This window comes from Vespula pensylvanica, chromosome 8 (assembly GCF_014466175.1).
Source record: "Vespula pensylvanica isolate Volc-1 chromosome 8, ASM1446617v1, whole genome shotgun sequence".
NCBI lineage: Eukaryota > Metazoa > Arthropoda > Insecta > Hymenoptera > Vespidae > Vespula > Vespula pensylvanica.
In genome coordinates this window covers 2623613-2640858 of record NC_057692.1, presented here as the reverse complement: position 1 = coordinate 2640858, position 17246 = coordinate 2623613, and the positions used below count along the sequence as shown (strand labels likewise).

Here is a 17246-nt window from a genome sequence, read left to right as displayed (position 1 = left end):
AGAGAGAGAGAGAGAGAGAGAGAGAGAGAGAGAGAGAGAGAGAGAGAGGGTATGAATGAAAAAGAAAAAACGAAGAAAAAGAAGCGGAGGTAAAATACGTTCTTAGTTTCTACCATTCAAGAGAATCGTAAGATAATTTTTCTTTCTTCGTTACGAATCAATGTTCGTATTCCTTACGATTTATTGAACGTAATAATATTAACTTTTATTACGTGATTTTTCATCGAGCAAAATACTTAGTCGGTTTAGAATTACCAAGCATTGATGAAAAGCAAGAGAAAAGAACAAAGGAAATTCTTCAAAGAGAATAAATTACAAATATTTAAAATAATGAAACGTTCGAAATAGCCGCATGAAAAAGTGAAGTCAACGAAGTTAGCAAACTAAATTAGACCATTTCTCAGAAAGAAAGAACCTTAATTGTATAATTCATTCATTCTCAGGATATTCACATAACGTTGAGTTAGAAAAGAATAAAGATTTTCGCTTGAATCGTTTCCTTTCAAAGACTTTCAACACCGTCGATCTTCTTCTAGACGTCAATATAAAATATTCAAGACTTACTTCGAGGGCTTGAATCTTTGAGAAAATAGCAAAACAATTTCAACCTTTCGAAGCCAACAAACTAGAATATCCACTTAAACGATGAGGAAACTAGAAGGTCGTCAGAGATTGCCTTGAAACGCTCTTCGATCACGCGGTTTCGCTAGAAGCCGAGTAGTGCAAAAGCTATCGGTACGTTGGCCTATCCTTTTCTAGTCATTTACAGCAGACACGACCGCGTCCAGATTAAAGGACTCAAAGCACTCAGACTGTATAAAGAAAGTAATCGAACCCGGTTTTTGATTACCGGTTTCATAATTACAAATTTATAGTCACGCTTTTAAATTTTCTCTTTCATTAACATCAAAAAGATTATATCATAAATGAATTAAATTTAATATTTGTATTCGAAAAATGTATATTCGATAAAAAATTATTCTACCAAAAATGTTTCTTTGATGTAAAACTTTTAAAGTTTGAGAGAGAAAAATATTAACGACATTTGAAATATATATTGCTTTATGGCTTATCCGAAAGCTAAAGCGGTATTCTCTAGAATTTCCTTTTTTACTTCCCTCTTTCAACGCTCCAACTGCAAAACTTCTTAATATCGTAGAAACGATTCGAAAAACAAAAGATTTACGTAGCCTCGAGAAAGTATCAAAAACGAAGAGAAGACCACCGTCGAAAGCAATTTGTATTTCGCGAAAATTCACGGCAATGCCTATACCGAGAGATCTTCCAATCCGGGATCCGTAAATTCCTGAATGTCGGTATGTTAGATCGCGCGGAATACAGCGAAACGAGATGAGAAAGGGGAAACGGATGAAGGAACGTTTCAGGTAGCTCGATGGAAGGCAAAAGAGAAAGGGGGAGTAGAAGAAGAAGAAGAAGAAAGAGGAGGAGGAGAATGGGAATGAGAATGAGGATGAGGATGAGGATGAGGACGAGGATGAGGATGAGGAGAAGGAGATGAAGGAGGAGTAGGATAGGGTAAAAGTAACGCTAAGGCAATATCACAGTCGACTAGCGCGAGCCATCTCGGCATACTAAGCGAGCCGGAGTGATTTTTAAAACAGAAGAGAAGAACGCCCGCGGGATCTTAAATAACCGTTCCAGTAGCAGCTGCTGGTAGGAGGACAAGAAAGAGGAAGGAGGAATAGCGAGGGCCTGTCTCTCGCGAAGAAATCAAGCTTCTGTGTCGAGGATTCGGGGAGGAAATATTCCGTACGAACGGCCACGAAGGGGAGAGTGACAGCCCGGGAAATTGGAAAATTGAACTCGAACTCTCTGAAAATCCGTCACTACTGAAACGTTTCCACTACGCTACGAGTTCTTACTCCTTCGTTTTACGTACACGACAATTTTTGATGCCTTCGAACGTTTGTAGTATGTTCTTCCCAGGTTATGGATCATTCTTAATATTTCTTATAGAATTTTTAAAAGATCTAAAAAGATTTTCATTTCTGAGCTTTCGCAGAATGAGTTAGCAGGATAAGCGATAAATGTCTCCCGTCTTAATTTTCGTTGTCACTGTTTGCTAAGTAACGTTTCTCTTTACCAGTAACACCGTTCTCTATAATATTAGATTTTTGTTCGATTAGCTTATGAACACGTATAGACTGTACTGTACTATGATCGAGAAAAACAATATTGTTCGAATCGAAGAATCATAAACGTTTTTAAACCTATTGGCTTCCATTGTATTGTTTGATTCACCGTATATATTGAATGAACGCTGTCTGTTTCCTTCGTCCATATCTTTCCCACTAACCGTGAAAACGATGCTCTTTCTATCTCCACCGTTTCCCTCTACATTGATATTCATTGCTCGATAGATACTTGCATTCTATTTTATAATAGCTATTTATACGAACCTTTCAATTCGTACAGGAATATGTTTTATCGATAGCGCGAAAATGGAATACACGACTGGATCGGAATATCGAATGATCGTCGACGCAGGTTTCAGTGACATTCCTATAAAAATCACGTCCCCAAAAATTCTAATGCCGCTTTAGTCAATGTCGTATGATTCGGAGCTTACAAAATATGTGATACGAAATAAATCTTTTTATTACGACTTGAATATTTTTCTTGTATTTCTTTTATAATTTTATAGCCATAATTTAGATATCACGTAATATCCTATTATCTGTAATGCATCGCGACATTAAAAGGATCACGGTGAGATTACCGAAATGAGAATCATAGTCGAAATTCAGTGTCGTGAAGTTAATGCTTACCTTATTTCTTCGGTGCAATAGGTGGGGAGGGAATGAGGTGATGGAAACTTGAACGGAGTCGTTTTATCGATAGCATCGATTAGCTTTGCTCCTTTTAGTCAGTAAAGCGTGCTCGAAGGGTTTCGTGGTAATTATTGGAAAACGTTGTCTAGTACTGTAGATAAGTGACGTAATTAAAGCTACGTGACACTTTTCTTCCTCTCTCTTGCTCCCTTCATTTTCTTTTCCCACAAGTCTCTCTTTCTTTGTCTTCTCTCTCCCTGCCTCTTTATTACTTCGTCGGCTACGGAAATCAACTGTGTGATCTTGCGGTACAATAATTGAAAAACTTTATGACGATCAGTCCTTTCATATTCCCGCGACAATGTTCCCTTTGATAAAAGGACGACGGAAAGTTCATTGTAGAAAAGTATTGACGCATTATCGATTCTCGTAATATCGTTGCTGATCATTCTTCGAACGTTGTTAAAAACGTTTCATAAAGGGTTTATTGCATTTGCCATTTTCATAAAGCTCGAAGCTTTTAAAATGAGTTCTTCTATCTTCTTCATTTTTTTCTTTTTTTCTTTTTTCTTTTTCTTCTTTTTTTTTTACATCGAGATCCGACAAAGGATCCCGCACTATTCTTATAGGAAAGTGTCCTTCCGCGGATTCGGCTAATTTTTGAATATGTTATAGTTCTCGTAATTCTGAACAAATGTCTCAATGGACACAATTTGATTCTATGAGACATTTCCGCGCTACGAGATCTGAAAAGAGGTCCGGATTAAACGGATCAAAAGCGAAGTAAGACTTGCTTCAGTTTTTTACATTTTTCTAACAATAAATCGCATATAAAGTATTTTGTTCTTCATTGTAAATCCTTTTCTTAGGCTTAACAATGAAATATTAGATTGAATTTTTCCATGAAAATCTTACAAAGATTTCCGGTAATAAAAAAATAATACTTTATTATTTATTATTTATCACTTTTTGTGGAAGGCACATTTCATAGTTTGAGATATTTTTGAATTCGTCGAAATTCGAAAGGGTGAATTAATTTCTCGAATAACGTGAAAAAGAAAAACCGGCAGCATTGAACGCAACGAAGAAGAAAGAGAGTCAACCCTGAATATAAATTATGCATCGCTCCTTGGACATAAAAAAAGGAGTCGTATAAGAATTTTCCTCCCGTGCGCTTTTCTTATTCCTTCTTTTTCTCCGCTCTTTCCTTTTCCTACTTTTTAATGAGTCCATGAATTTTCGGTTCGGTGCATTCACGCTAATGCGGTATCAGAGAGAGAGAGAGAGAGAGAGAGAGAGAGAGAGAGAGAGAGAGAGAGAGAGAGAGAGAGTAAAGGAGAGAGAGAGAGAAGACGAAGATGGAAAAGAGGAGAAGGTCCAACGTATACGTTTCGTGTTTTCTCAACGTCGTCGTACTAATAACGCAAAAATTTATACCGTTGCTTCTGGTTTCTCGTAGCCTTTTCAAAGTAACGTTTTTCCGCATCAGAACTTGTTATATTAACGTTGAGTCCTGTAAGGTCAGGAAAAAGAGAGAGAGAGAGAGAGAGAGAGAGAGAGAGAAAGGATAATATCCCCCTGATTATTTTGAAAGTAGCAAATTTAAACTACTTTCCGAGATATTCCGCTCGGACGGAAAACTGTTTCGTTAAAAAAGATTACCCGTGTAATTTCGAAGATCGAATTATACGAGCAAAACCGACCGTTCTAAACCAAGAAACATACAAAGCAATGATACAGAAACTTACAAATTTGAAAAATAATTCCTGACATATAGTTATAAAATCATAAGGAAAATATATATCTATGTAAAAGGTACATCGAGATTTTTATTATTAATATACATGATATAATACGTGTTTTTATATAATATACGTACGTATATTTAATACGTTTTTTAGTCAGTACATTTCGAAAATCAATAACGAAATTTCGAAAGCAAATAACAAAATTCGTATGGCAAATGGAAATTTCGTTCTCATCGTTATAAGATGACATTTAATTCGATAATACAAATAATTGTTTAATATTTACAATAATTACAATTATTCGAAATTGTAATATTTACAAAAAATTAAATATTAAAAAAAATTTTTTTTAATTTTTAATATTTACAAATAATTGGAAAAACAAATTACGGTTAAGATTGAAAGTATCTCCCGTTACCTTCGTTACGGCAATCTTTCACTCATATTAGAGCTATCGGTTACATTGGAAATTGTGATTTCGCTGTCTCCAGAACGAGTCTGTCGCATCGAACAGTATGTTATGTATGATGCTGCTTAATAAATCCAACAGATACAACGTTCGCAATCTGGCCGGCGGACACGTAATCTAGCTTAACGTATGTACCCACTCGATTTTCTCGTACTGCCGCCATGTAAACCCCTCGAACCATCCCTTCCCTAAACCTCTCTCTCTCTCTCTCCCTTTCTCTCTGTCTCCCTCTTACTCACCCATTCCCTTTTCACCAATAGTTCTCTCTCTCTCTCTCTCTCTCTCTCTCTCTCTCTCTCTCTCTTTCCAAGCAAACTGCATACGCGTTGCCTAGAGATATGGATTCGGTCGTGAATATGTGGACCACAATGGATCGCACTTGAAAGTTCCAGCGAAGGTCCACTGCATAGGTAGAAGGGTAAAGAGGGAGAGGTTCGAGTCCGATAAAATTGACCTCTCGATATTCCAGGCCGCGGTAAGCTCCATATCGTTTCATAAGCGAGCGTTTTGCTCTTCAAAAGAGAGTTTTAAGTTCTGCTGAAAATCTTTTTTTTCTTCTCTCTTTCTCTCTCTCTCTCTCTCTCTCTCTCTCTCTCTTTCTCTCTTTAGTTTTTTTTTATGCATTTCTGAGAACGCTCTTCACTTTCTGTACTTCTTGATAACGCTCAAAGGCATGTTTTAATGTTGATCTGAAAGGTAGCTCGAATGACTTTCATCTTTATTCGTTTATAAATCGGTGAATGTATAAAAAAAATGAATAAAAAAACGTGTTCGGATGAAATCAAATAACTTATGATTTATCTAATTAGAACGATATCTTTTATCATCTCTGACATCGACATACGTATGAATAATTATTCAAAATAATGAACAAATTCTTTCGGATACCCGAAAATTAAAAAAAAAATCATGACAATGAACATCCTGTTTCTAATGTTCATTAGTTAATTTGGAAACTTTTTATTGAAATAATTTTAGTTTTTAAATTCTGGCAAGCATCATCCGATTTCATTTCGCAATAATTTTCACGTAAATGAGAAACGTCGGAAAGTGTGATTATTCATACGTATGCATGAATAAAGTTTAAACGAAATTTGTCCTATTATATTGTCTGAAAGTGATAAAAAAAAAGAAAGAAAGAAAAGTGAAAAAAAAAGAAAAAAGAGGATACAGGTGCAAGAACGGTGGATAATAATTATGTGCATTGTTCAAAAGCTTTCTATAGATATGGACTACATTTTTCCGTTGAGTTTTATAGCGAATAGGCGAAAGGGAAACAAAGAATTACCGGCGTAGGACATTAAAAGCTCGCTAGGAATGTTTCGAGCGGAAAAATCTCCTTTTCCGTGGTCAAGGTTGCGGCGATTCGCAGTACCACGAGTTCTTCCGGCTTCGTGCTGCTTTCCAATTAGCTTCTAGCAACGTTCAGTTGCGGTTTCACGAGAAACCCTTGGTACGCACACCTCGAATTTACATTAATCGTTTTGCGACCGTGATTTTTCTCCGTTGAACTTATGTACATAATCACGTTTTTTGATTCAACGAGCAACGACTTTTCTTCCATACTTTTTTGTCCTTTCCTCGGTTTCTCTCTTCGTTGGTTTATCTACGTTCCTATTTCCCTTTCTTTTTTTCCAACTTAACTAGTAGAGACAGATATGTATATATGTATGAGAGTTCATCTGGTAGCCGACAGTTACTTGTACTATCTGCGTCAGTGCTATCGGTTTGACTTATTTATGACCCCTATATATATCCTTTATTTCTTATTATACATACATACATACATACATACATGTATCCATTCTATACATATCCTACAGATGTAATTTTCAAGAATAATGATTGTACCTATCTATGGTTTTTTCTCTACCGCTTCCCCTGGTAGTAGTTTTTTCTTCTATCATCCTCTCATCGAAAGATCAAATTTTTTTTTTTACTTCCTATTCTTTCTTTCTCTCTTTCTTTTTCTCTCTTTTTTTTTCTCTTCCCTCGGTCTCTCTTGTCGCGTCAGTGTCGATACATCTCATGGTGCGATTTTTTCGCTGCCGTTGACAGCTGCCAGAACGTTATCGACCACTCGAAATGCAACGAGGGCAAAACGATAGATAACGTACGCCTAACGAGAAAGAAGGAGACATGGATTGGTAAATACAGATGGCGAAATCGAAAGAGTGGACGTGCAAAAAATTGCACAGCCAAGTTATGGGTGCAAAACTGTTTCACGTTTTATCGCCATATATAACTTTGATTCGTCTCCAACAGATATCGTCCATAACTCGATCATTGCGGTCTTTGAACGACATGTTTGATTTCTTATAGAAAAAACGATAGATAAAATTTTTATTAAATTTACACTTGCATGTAAGTGCTAGCAAAATTTATTATACGAATTAATAAAAAATATTCAGACGATGAATATCTTCGTTTACAGTCGAACAAATTATTATGATATAGATATATTATAAATTAGAGTAATGTCAAAATACAAACATTATACGCGTTTCTTACATTTGCTTTGTAAATTTTATTACTTACTAGACCAAAAGATCTTAATGATATACTTACGATATAATTTCTTAACATTAGATATATAATAATTACCATGTATATATGTATACAAATATGTAATGTTACAATTTCATTCATTATCAAACCCGTTCTGTTATTTCTAAAAAATAATAAATCAAAAAGAATGCAAAGAAACATTCGATAGAAATACGGACGTCAATCCGGTCTGTTTCCGATTTCCTGTTAAACAGCCAAGAAACTAGGTCTTATCTGTAAAATAGGATGATAGGAACAGGGAAAAGAGGTAGAGAAAAAGAGAGAGAAGATAGACAGAAAGAAAGAGAGAGATTCCGAAACCTCATTTCTTATGGCGGCATTACATAAAGCCGACGGATTTAAAATGTATGAGGTGAGCCACGCGACAAGGACGATATTTTATTCAGAAATCGTGGAAGGCCGTCGTGAAGCATTAACGTTCGATAATACGGGCGTTCGAGGGCGCGAAACGCCTTTTTCTTCCTGTAGATGTTCGCGAGGGTTCGCACCCCATTTATTAGTATGGCACGTAAAGTGCGAAGGGTTTCTCGTCATGCAGTAACTCCTGGTAATTTTGACTTTGGCTTTAACTCGACCCTAGTATTTTCGTTACTCTCTCTATCTTACTCACCCTTCATTCTCCGCCACAGAAGGACCCTTTATCGAACGTCGGAAGTTCATATTAGTCCAAAAGACGATAGGGTTGTTACTTTTACGACTTACGAGACTTGTAAGATTCAAGTTTAACACTTAAAGGCTATCGTGGATGATATTTCATCACACGTGGGAGAATTTCATTATATTACTATTAAATATATAGATATATATATACTGATATATAGATATCAGATAATATATCAGATAATATAAATATAAAAGAATTTAATGACTGGTAATATTAATATTTTTTTTATAGATTTATTTGGATTATTAGTATCGTTATATTATAGATTTAGATCTATGATTTATAAAAAGTTTTATATATATATATATGTATGTATGTATTGTTATAGTTTCATAGATATCTATACAAATATAATCTATTTTAATAATAATAAAAAAAAAATTGATGCTACCGAAATACGAGATATTACTCATATCTCGTATCTTTATTATCAATATCATGTGAAACACGCGAATGGAATGATAATTTACTGTCGATTCGTTTTCAAGAAGGATAGAATTCCCTCACGCAATTCACATTCTATCGATTACGCTCATTCACAACGATCGATCGAAACGATTTAACATCTCATTAGCATACCTAACGCGCATAGGTACGTATTCCCCGTAAGCTTCGCTTTTGGCTTTTACTCCAATTCTAAGCGCGTAGCGTTGCTAACGAGCACGGAGTCGCTCGATAGATCACTATTAAGAATTGTACGAATCGACAGGATTCTCTGTCTCGCGAAACATTAATTAGCGATCGTTTAACGAACGTGGCTGTAAATCACGTAAAAGGAATCGTTCGTTATAACGAATACGAATATTTTTTTATTTCTACGTTTGTTAAATTGAATGCAAAAAATCCTAAAAAGAATATTGATGTAATTAAAATGTGGAAAACAAGAGCACATATGTGAGTGTGTGTGTGTGTGTGTGTATGTGTGTGTATGTATGTCATACTTCCGTTAATTTTAAAAACTGATTCTATAAATAATTCATTCGTATTCGTTCGATTGCAACGTGTTTTATTAGTTTTTACGTTACCGTACATCTCCTACGATGATAACAACGAACGTATCCGCCTAGGATATACGTAAAAGTGTTTGAATGTGTGTGATATTGTATCTGTGAAAGTAACTCCTTCAACGTCTACTGATATCTGCCTACGGATGTGCATATCTTCCCACATAGGTCAGACTACTGCTTACGGTATACCCCAAGGTCATATTGCCAAGATTCTAGCAGGTATTCCGTAAAACCTGCGGGAATCATAACAAAATATATATTTGTTATATATGTACATATCTTTTTTATAGTTTTTGTTTTATCTCTCCTTCTATTATATTTTTATTTTTATTTATATTTATTTGCATATATTTACGTTCAGTTTTTTATTTTTTCTAACTTAAGCACTCGATATAGCGAGTGAAAGAATCATTGTTAACGAGATCATTAAAATTTCGTTTAAAAACGAACTCAATTCGAGGAAGCGATAACTCGTAAATTTACTTTCGATTAAAAAGTTTCTTTCATTTTACGAACAACAACTTGCTTCTAGGAAAGAATACGTTTGTAAGAAGTTTGAAGAACGGCCAACGAAGGGACAGCTGGATAGTTTGTTATTTCCAGTTTCAGAAAAGTTGATTACAATGATACAAAACATAAGAAGAAGATTAAAAATAATAATGTGAAACTCTCTTGATGAGAGAAAGAGGAAATTTAGGGAGAGAGATAAAAAAGAAATAAGGAATACAATGTAGAAAAGGGCTAAGAAAAAATTTACGAAAAAAAGAAGAGGTAAAGAATGGCAAAGAAAGAAAAAGAAGGAGAAATAGAAAGAGAGGAAGAGAAAGAAAAAGAAAAAAGGAATGAGAGAGAAAGAGAGAGAGAGAGAGAGAGAGACAAAGGCTGGTATGGAGAAAGAGATAGAGGAGCTGGAGATACGTTTCCTTGAGCGTGTATAACTTTCTATGCAAATACCATAGTTCCAGGATCGATTTCACGTCCCAACGGAGTCTACGTTGCAACGTATAGATACATATACATATACATGAACAGATCTGTGGTGGTCCACCTTCACCGCGTATTCCGCATTACGCTTCATTCCGCTCTCGCGTACACGGAAACTCCAGGCGACATAAATTTAAACAAGAAAAGGACATTTTCGTGGACGAACGCGTTACGTTCATCACCGGTAATGGGTACCTCTTGCTTCTCTTTTCACGGTTTATCGAATCGATTTTCACTTTTAACTGAAAGAAACATTTTAGGAGAGAAAGAGAGAGAGAAAGATGTTATGTTAAAGTAAATTGATAAATACATATATTACGTAAATATATAATATATTATGAGATTTTGCAAGAGAATTTACAAAGAATGCAAATACGTTTTTACGTGTCAAATTGTAGTTTATACAAGATTCGGAGGATTTGGAAAGTTTGACATTTTTTTAAACTTTTCAAATTTTCTTAATATTTGAAAAACAGCTGGCTCCTGTAATATGATATGTGTGTGTGTGTGTGTGTGTGTGTGTGTGTGTGTGTGTGTGTGTGTGTACGAAGAATACTGTGTGACCATCAATCTACGTTCACGAAAAATATCATTATCATGATCAATCACAAAAGAAATATCAGAGAAACAGCTAAAAGTTTGAAATAGTAAAGAATCAATCAAAATTAGATTAAAGCAGGTAAAATTGTAACCATTACTAATATATTTCATCCAATTGACACTTATTGTTAGTATTATGAATGCGTTCGAAACTTCTTCTTCGTTTTTTTTTTTTTTTGAAACTTTTTATACATGTAACGAATGTTATATTATATAATAAATTATAAATGTTGAATCAACGAGATGACAATATAGTTTTTCACGGTTGTACATGGAAGAATATATGTACATAGATGTAATAAGCTTACTTGTTTGTTTCTTTTCAGTCGAAAAGATATATCTATACGTTATCTTCAAATTGCCAATTTGCCAACGAACGTTCGAACAAGAATGCGGCCTTTGGAAAAAAAAGCTCTGCGTTGCGTCGCGATGGATAGGAAATAGGAAGTAGGAGAAAAGCTTTCCTCTGAATCAACGATAATTACAACGATAATTACATACCTAGAGTTTTACACAACGAAAGCTTGTACTCGTTATTACATCTCATGTTCCCTGTCGAGATTATAATTAGCTACCTTTAAATGAAAGACTTGTTACTTCATCAAATGTACGTGCAGGTACGTACTACTAATACGGTTCTGCCTTTCTAAAGAAATTCTTTTTTAAGTTCTTACTACGTTAAAAATCATTTCCCAGATTAAACAATTGTCGATCATTAGACAAATTATGATTGAGGAACAATAATCGTTAATTACATAACGATCGATCTAACAGAGACGTAGAATTTATATAAAATAAATTTTAACAAAAACTAATGATACTTAATTTATCAAATCTAAGATATAAACTATACATATAATTATCTTTTCAACAAATGATAATCTATAGTTAAAATCAATTAATTCGATTACTCTAGTAAATATACCTTGTACGTTGTAATCAATCGTTAATTCGATAAATTCAATTTTACCTAATCTTTACAAGCCAAGAGAGTAATGTTGAAAATTATCGTTGGCCATTTAAAAAGATGAAAGAATGAAATTTAGGCTAGAGGCCTAAACATATCCCTAAGCCGTGTTCTGGCCAAGCAGGGCTCGCTACTAGGCCGTTTCACGACAAAAGAATCCGACCAGGAAAATGTAGGTCGGCATAAGGTGAAAGACCGGACGTGCTCGCGAAAAGATCTTTCTCTCTTTCTCTCTCTCGCTGTCTTTTTTTTTCTTTCTCTGCCTCCTTCATTCTCTCTCCCTCTATCTCTCTCTCTCTCTCTCTCTTTCCCCTTCTGTAACTCGAGAGAACGCCAGTGGCGCTTATCTCAAGTACGAGAAGCTCCTGGGCCCGTGGAATATGTAGGAAAAAATTATAAAAAATTCTCTCAGTCATTTTAGGTGCGAATTCGCACGCTCCTGAATGTTTTTACATGTTTGAGCGCTCGTTGTGCACGTTTGTCGTTCGAAAACTCAATCCTAATTATACTTGGTCGAGAACCCCGACTAATAGCGACGTTGTCCATTTATCTCTCAATGGTCTTATTGTAAATTAAAACAGGAAGCAAGCAAAGGGAGGAAGAGGCAAAAAAAAAAAGAGAAAAGAAAAAAGCAGGAAAAGAGAAAAAAAGAACACTAATTACGATCCCTTAAAGAGAACGTTAAGCATAGTGATTCACAAGATTATTTACTAATTCTCACTTATAGCTTTAATTTTCTTACTCGTCCACTATGTATTTTATTCGGAACAGGTAAAATAGGTAATATATTTTTCATCTTATACAATATACACGATATACACCCCGAAGGAATAACGTGAAATAGTGTAACATGTTTAATTATTACTTAATAGAGGGAAAGAGAAAGAGTTTTACTTAATAATGTATAAAAAAAATATAACAAGGATCAGAACATGTTAAAATGTTTATAATAGTAAATGCTTTAATTAAAAGCACACAAGTTATTTCTTTCCATTTCATCCTTTTGTTTCTCACGATCGAATATTTGCTGTTATGAAAATAGAAAAATCAATAAATAATCGATAAGTTTATCAGTGTAATTGATAAAACGTCATTCGGTAACATTTTATGTTCACGTTGTGTTGAAAATTTACGTAACGTTGGAAAGGAAGGAGGCGTATACGATAAATAACGTTACCGTGTTGCACGTGCATGCAGATTATATATATAATACAATATTTGCTAGAGACTTTCCAATTTATTTCGGCCGCTATAGCGTAACGTCAATCGAACATTAAATATTTGAGTTAACGAATCAATCTCCCTCGCTGTTTCTGTCATTATTCTTTTTTTTATGTATAATAATAACAACAAAAACAATAACAACAGTAATAATAATAACAGCAAAGGGAAATATGAATGGAAAGAATACTACGAAAATAATCACGATTCTAATTAGTTTTCTATTGTGCGTGAAAAGGTTTTTTCAGAAATATGCTATACGAGCTGTTGGATTTATGTTACTGTTATTATTAAAATAATAAAATTTGATATAAATAATTGTTTATAATAAAATATATGCAAGAAAAATATATTTCGTTTATGTAATCAAACAACTAAAAGTTCATTTGAATAATGGATAATCCTTTCATAGAACTCTTTCTCTGTCTCTCTCTTTCTCTTTCTCTTTCTCTCTTTTCATTTAGCAACTTTCCAAGCGAATTCTAAGCAATGTTATCCGAACTGACATACCATTGAGAATCAAGAACAAAGGATTATTTCTGAACGAAATTCCTCTGTCTGTCCACGAAGTTTACTCTCTCTTTCGATAACTTTCGAAAAGTTTCGATCGACCGAATGGCTGAGCTCTCACTCGCGTCCAATTTTAAGCTCGGCTATCGTTCCATTTCAATATCGTTTCTTAAGAATCTCATTATATTGTTTAACAACATTAAATTGGTAATTATATATATATATATATATATATATATATACATACATACATACATATATTACATACATATATATATATACATTCAGGTGATTATTTAATTCTCTTTTAATATGTAATCAGATAAATATATTATTTAACTATTAAAAAATAATGTGAAAGAAAATGCCTTAAAATTCAAAACTACCGAAAACAACAATAACGTATTTGTTCTTTTTATCACTATAGTCATCGACGTTCGATGGTTAATCTAAAAGTTTGAACGAGAACATATATCGTGATAAAAGAAAAAAATTTCGCGGAATTCAAACGCTTTTTGGACTTCTCAAGCTTTCGATTTACATTTCAAATATTATTTTATTTGCTTGACTGAATCCCCTAGCTTTCCCTCGCTATCTCCCTTCTACCTGTTATTTAAAACGGCAGATAAAATATTTCGATTAAAATATTTTATATACGTAGTTCCAATTCGACGTTTCAACTTTGCAACGTTGGGTTTGTGTGTTCCTTCATTTTAACGCAAGCCAGCTCCCTCTCTACCTCAACCAACCAACCAATACACTCTTACCTTCGTCCGAGAGTGCCAACACTTCGGCGTTTATTCGCCAATGAGATTAGCGTTAATTGAATACTGGCAGAAGGGCAGCCTCCGTTCATCGTTTACCTTTGCTTAACGCGTGCTCCACGTATCTGTCCGTGCGAATCTACTACGTAGTAGGTCCTTCTCGAATCATCGACAACTTCCTCCGACATGTATCGATTTACCCGCATGAGTCTCGTTCCTATATCCGCGAGCGATAGACCAAACGATAGAATTCCACGGAACGTTCTAACGAAATGTGATTAGGCGTGTTTTCCCATCTCCTTGTGTCCTTGTAAGCGTGTGTTCGTTTCGGGCATCCCATGTCCTCTGACATTTTCTCGATAAATTATAATATTAGTTTTCTTATATAATCTCGATAGTAATATATAAATATAAACTATTCGATCAATTTTTCTTTAACGGTATAAGTAAGAAAGTAAAAAACATGATAAAGATTCTTAATTAATCTAATGTCACGATTGAAAATACAATAATATAATTATGTTTCGATTCGCGTTACTTCTCTTCTTCAATGGATTTGTTGATTTTGTTGACTGGTCGAATTTTTCTTCTCCTATTATCATTTGCATCAATATACGATTTAATATATATATATATATATATATATATATATATATATATATATATATATTACATTTTATTTGATCACCTTATATCAATTATTTTGAACTGTGTCGTTAATTGACATATATAGTTGAAATATTGATTCGACTATAAGAGAGACGACAGCGTTCGAGTTTCTCTCGATCGATTAAAAAACCACCAAGTACGATGTATTCTCAAGACCATCTCGAGTAAAAGTTAAACTCTCGTGGGAGCTCTTTCGAGATTCCTGTTCGTCACAAGGCGTTGAAATAGAGTGCAAAGATAACATCGTGCCCGCGAGCATTATGATATGAACGAGCTGCTCGATCGTTGCAACGCGATACGATTCATACGGCATCGGAGCGAAGGAAGCAAGTGAAGAGATTTATCTTCTCGAGACTTACAAACGTCTTCTCCTGTCGCTCTCTGTCTCTCTCTCTCTCTCTCTCTCTCTCTCTTTCTTTCTCTCTCTTCCCTATGTCTCTCTTTCTCTTTTTCTTTCTTGACACTTGCTTACAAAATGATAGCATAAGTTTTACTCTTTTAAAACTCTTCTTACGGCATCTCATTCTTATAAAGATTAAGAATATCAATCAATAATATCATTAAATTGATAATATCATTAAACGAATCGTCGATATTTCGTTTTTCTATCTTAATTACATTCTTCTTCATCACTCTTTCTTTCGAAACTGTAAACTGCTCCCTTTTAAGAGTATTATATATTTGATTCATTGGCACATTAAATTATTACTGTTATTTGTATTAACGAATGTAATGTACACGATGATTCATATTAAATTTGGAAAATGTAAATATATTTGGAGAGAGAGAGAGAGAGAGAGAGAGAGAGAGAGAGAGAGAGAGAGAGAGAGAGGAGAGAGAGATGGATTACTTTTGATAATAAAAAAATAAACTTTTCAAGTGGCATACATTCATTTGAAAGGATTAATATAGTGGTAAAAACTATTACTCAAAGGCCATACTTATTTCTGAAAATATGGATATTTTTCATATTCCTTGATATGAAATTTTATTTATAAAAAAAAGTTGTAAACCAAATAAAAAGCAAGTTCAGAAAGTTCTTATAATTATCTCGAATAATCGTAATCAGGAATATAACAAATGTATTTCTCAACTTTCACTTTTAGATCTTCAAAAAAAAAAAAAAAATTACGATAACCCGAAAACTTCTCGATATAGTTTTTTTTCTCGTCAGTATAAGGGAAGTCAAGAGATATCTAGGGGTATGAAGGGATGTTAGAGAGATATCATCATCAGGACGTTTCCTGAACGCCCTCGAAAATCACGGAGTCCGATGCTAATGTCCTGATACGACATCTAAGGCCACCAGACGACAGGCTAGATATCCCCAGTATCTCCTTGGATGTGGAGAAGACATCTTGAGAAAGGGAGAAGGGGAGAAAAGGGAGATTGCTTACCACATGGCAGCCTAGAAGCAGCATGCGTCTCGATAGTATTTCTTGTCCGTACGATGTACGAATTTATCTGTGATTGTGGCAGCGGTTAAGCCCCATGAGAATCGGACCGTGACGTAAGTTATTGGTTTGCGGAGAAAAAGGAAAGAAAAAAAATTATTAACGATCATCACGAACAAACATGTTTTTTTTACGTCCTTACGTATATTCCGAGAGTATAAAAACAGATCTGGGATATTAAATGAGAATGAAAGACGAAAAAGAAAAAGAAAGAAAAAAATAAAACTAAAAAAAAGAAATACGAATAAAAAAGCAAAAAGAAGAAAAAATGAAAGATAAAAATAAAGAACCTTCTCATTTGTCTCACTTCCTTACAAAAGCTCGTAACAAATCGCGAGATTACTATGGCATTTAACAGATTATAACATGTATGCTAATAGTAATAATATTGTAAGAGTTGGAATCTTTAGATATGTAAAAACGTAGATAGAAGGAAGTTCTTCTCTATGAAAGCATTCTTATCGATGGGTCATTCAAACGAGAGCTCGAAGTCGGCCAAAGCCGCGTTTGCTCACTTCGTCGAGTGCTGATAGAAAAGATACGATCCGGCCGTAACGTCGTTGATCTTTTCGAGGTTACGACGGTTCTCGATAATAAGAGAAGCACATGGACTCGATTTCGAGAGAAATCCAATCGCTTTACTAGAAGGGTAGGAAAGAGAATCGAGTTTGGAGTAGCACGGACAATGATTGCCACCTCCACTTTGCTCTCCCATCCCTTCTTTCCTCTTTCTCGACTATTGCGATCACCCCTTGAAACACCTCGCGGGGTGCGAGGACTCGAGCCAAGATTGGTTCGGGAGTAAAAACGATTTCGTGGCTCCGCCACG

General features: G+C 34.6%; 1 long non-coding RNA gene across 4 annotated transcripts in view; it reads right to left on the bottom strand.

The window, feature by feature from the left end:
* The window catches only part of LOC122631391, a 64165-nt gene that overhangs the window by 38539 nt on the left and 8380 nt on the right, over positions 1-17246 (bottom strand). The window contains exon 3 of one of the 4 annotated variants that reach the window (XR_006327698.1): positions 9251-9481. The exons of the other annotated variants lie outside the window; for them this stretch is intronic. This is a non-coding gene — a long non-coding RNA (uncharacterized LOC122631391). Of the gene's footprint in view, positions 1-9250; positions 9482-17246 lie in introns of those variants that run through there. 4 annotated transcript variants of the gene reach the window in all.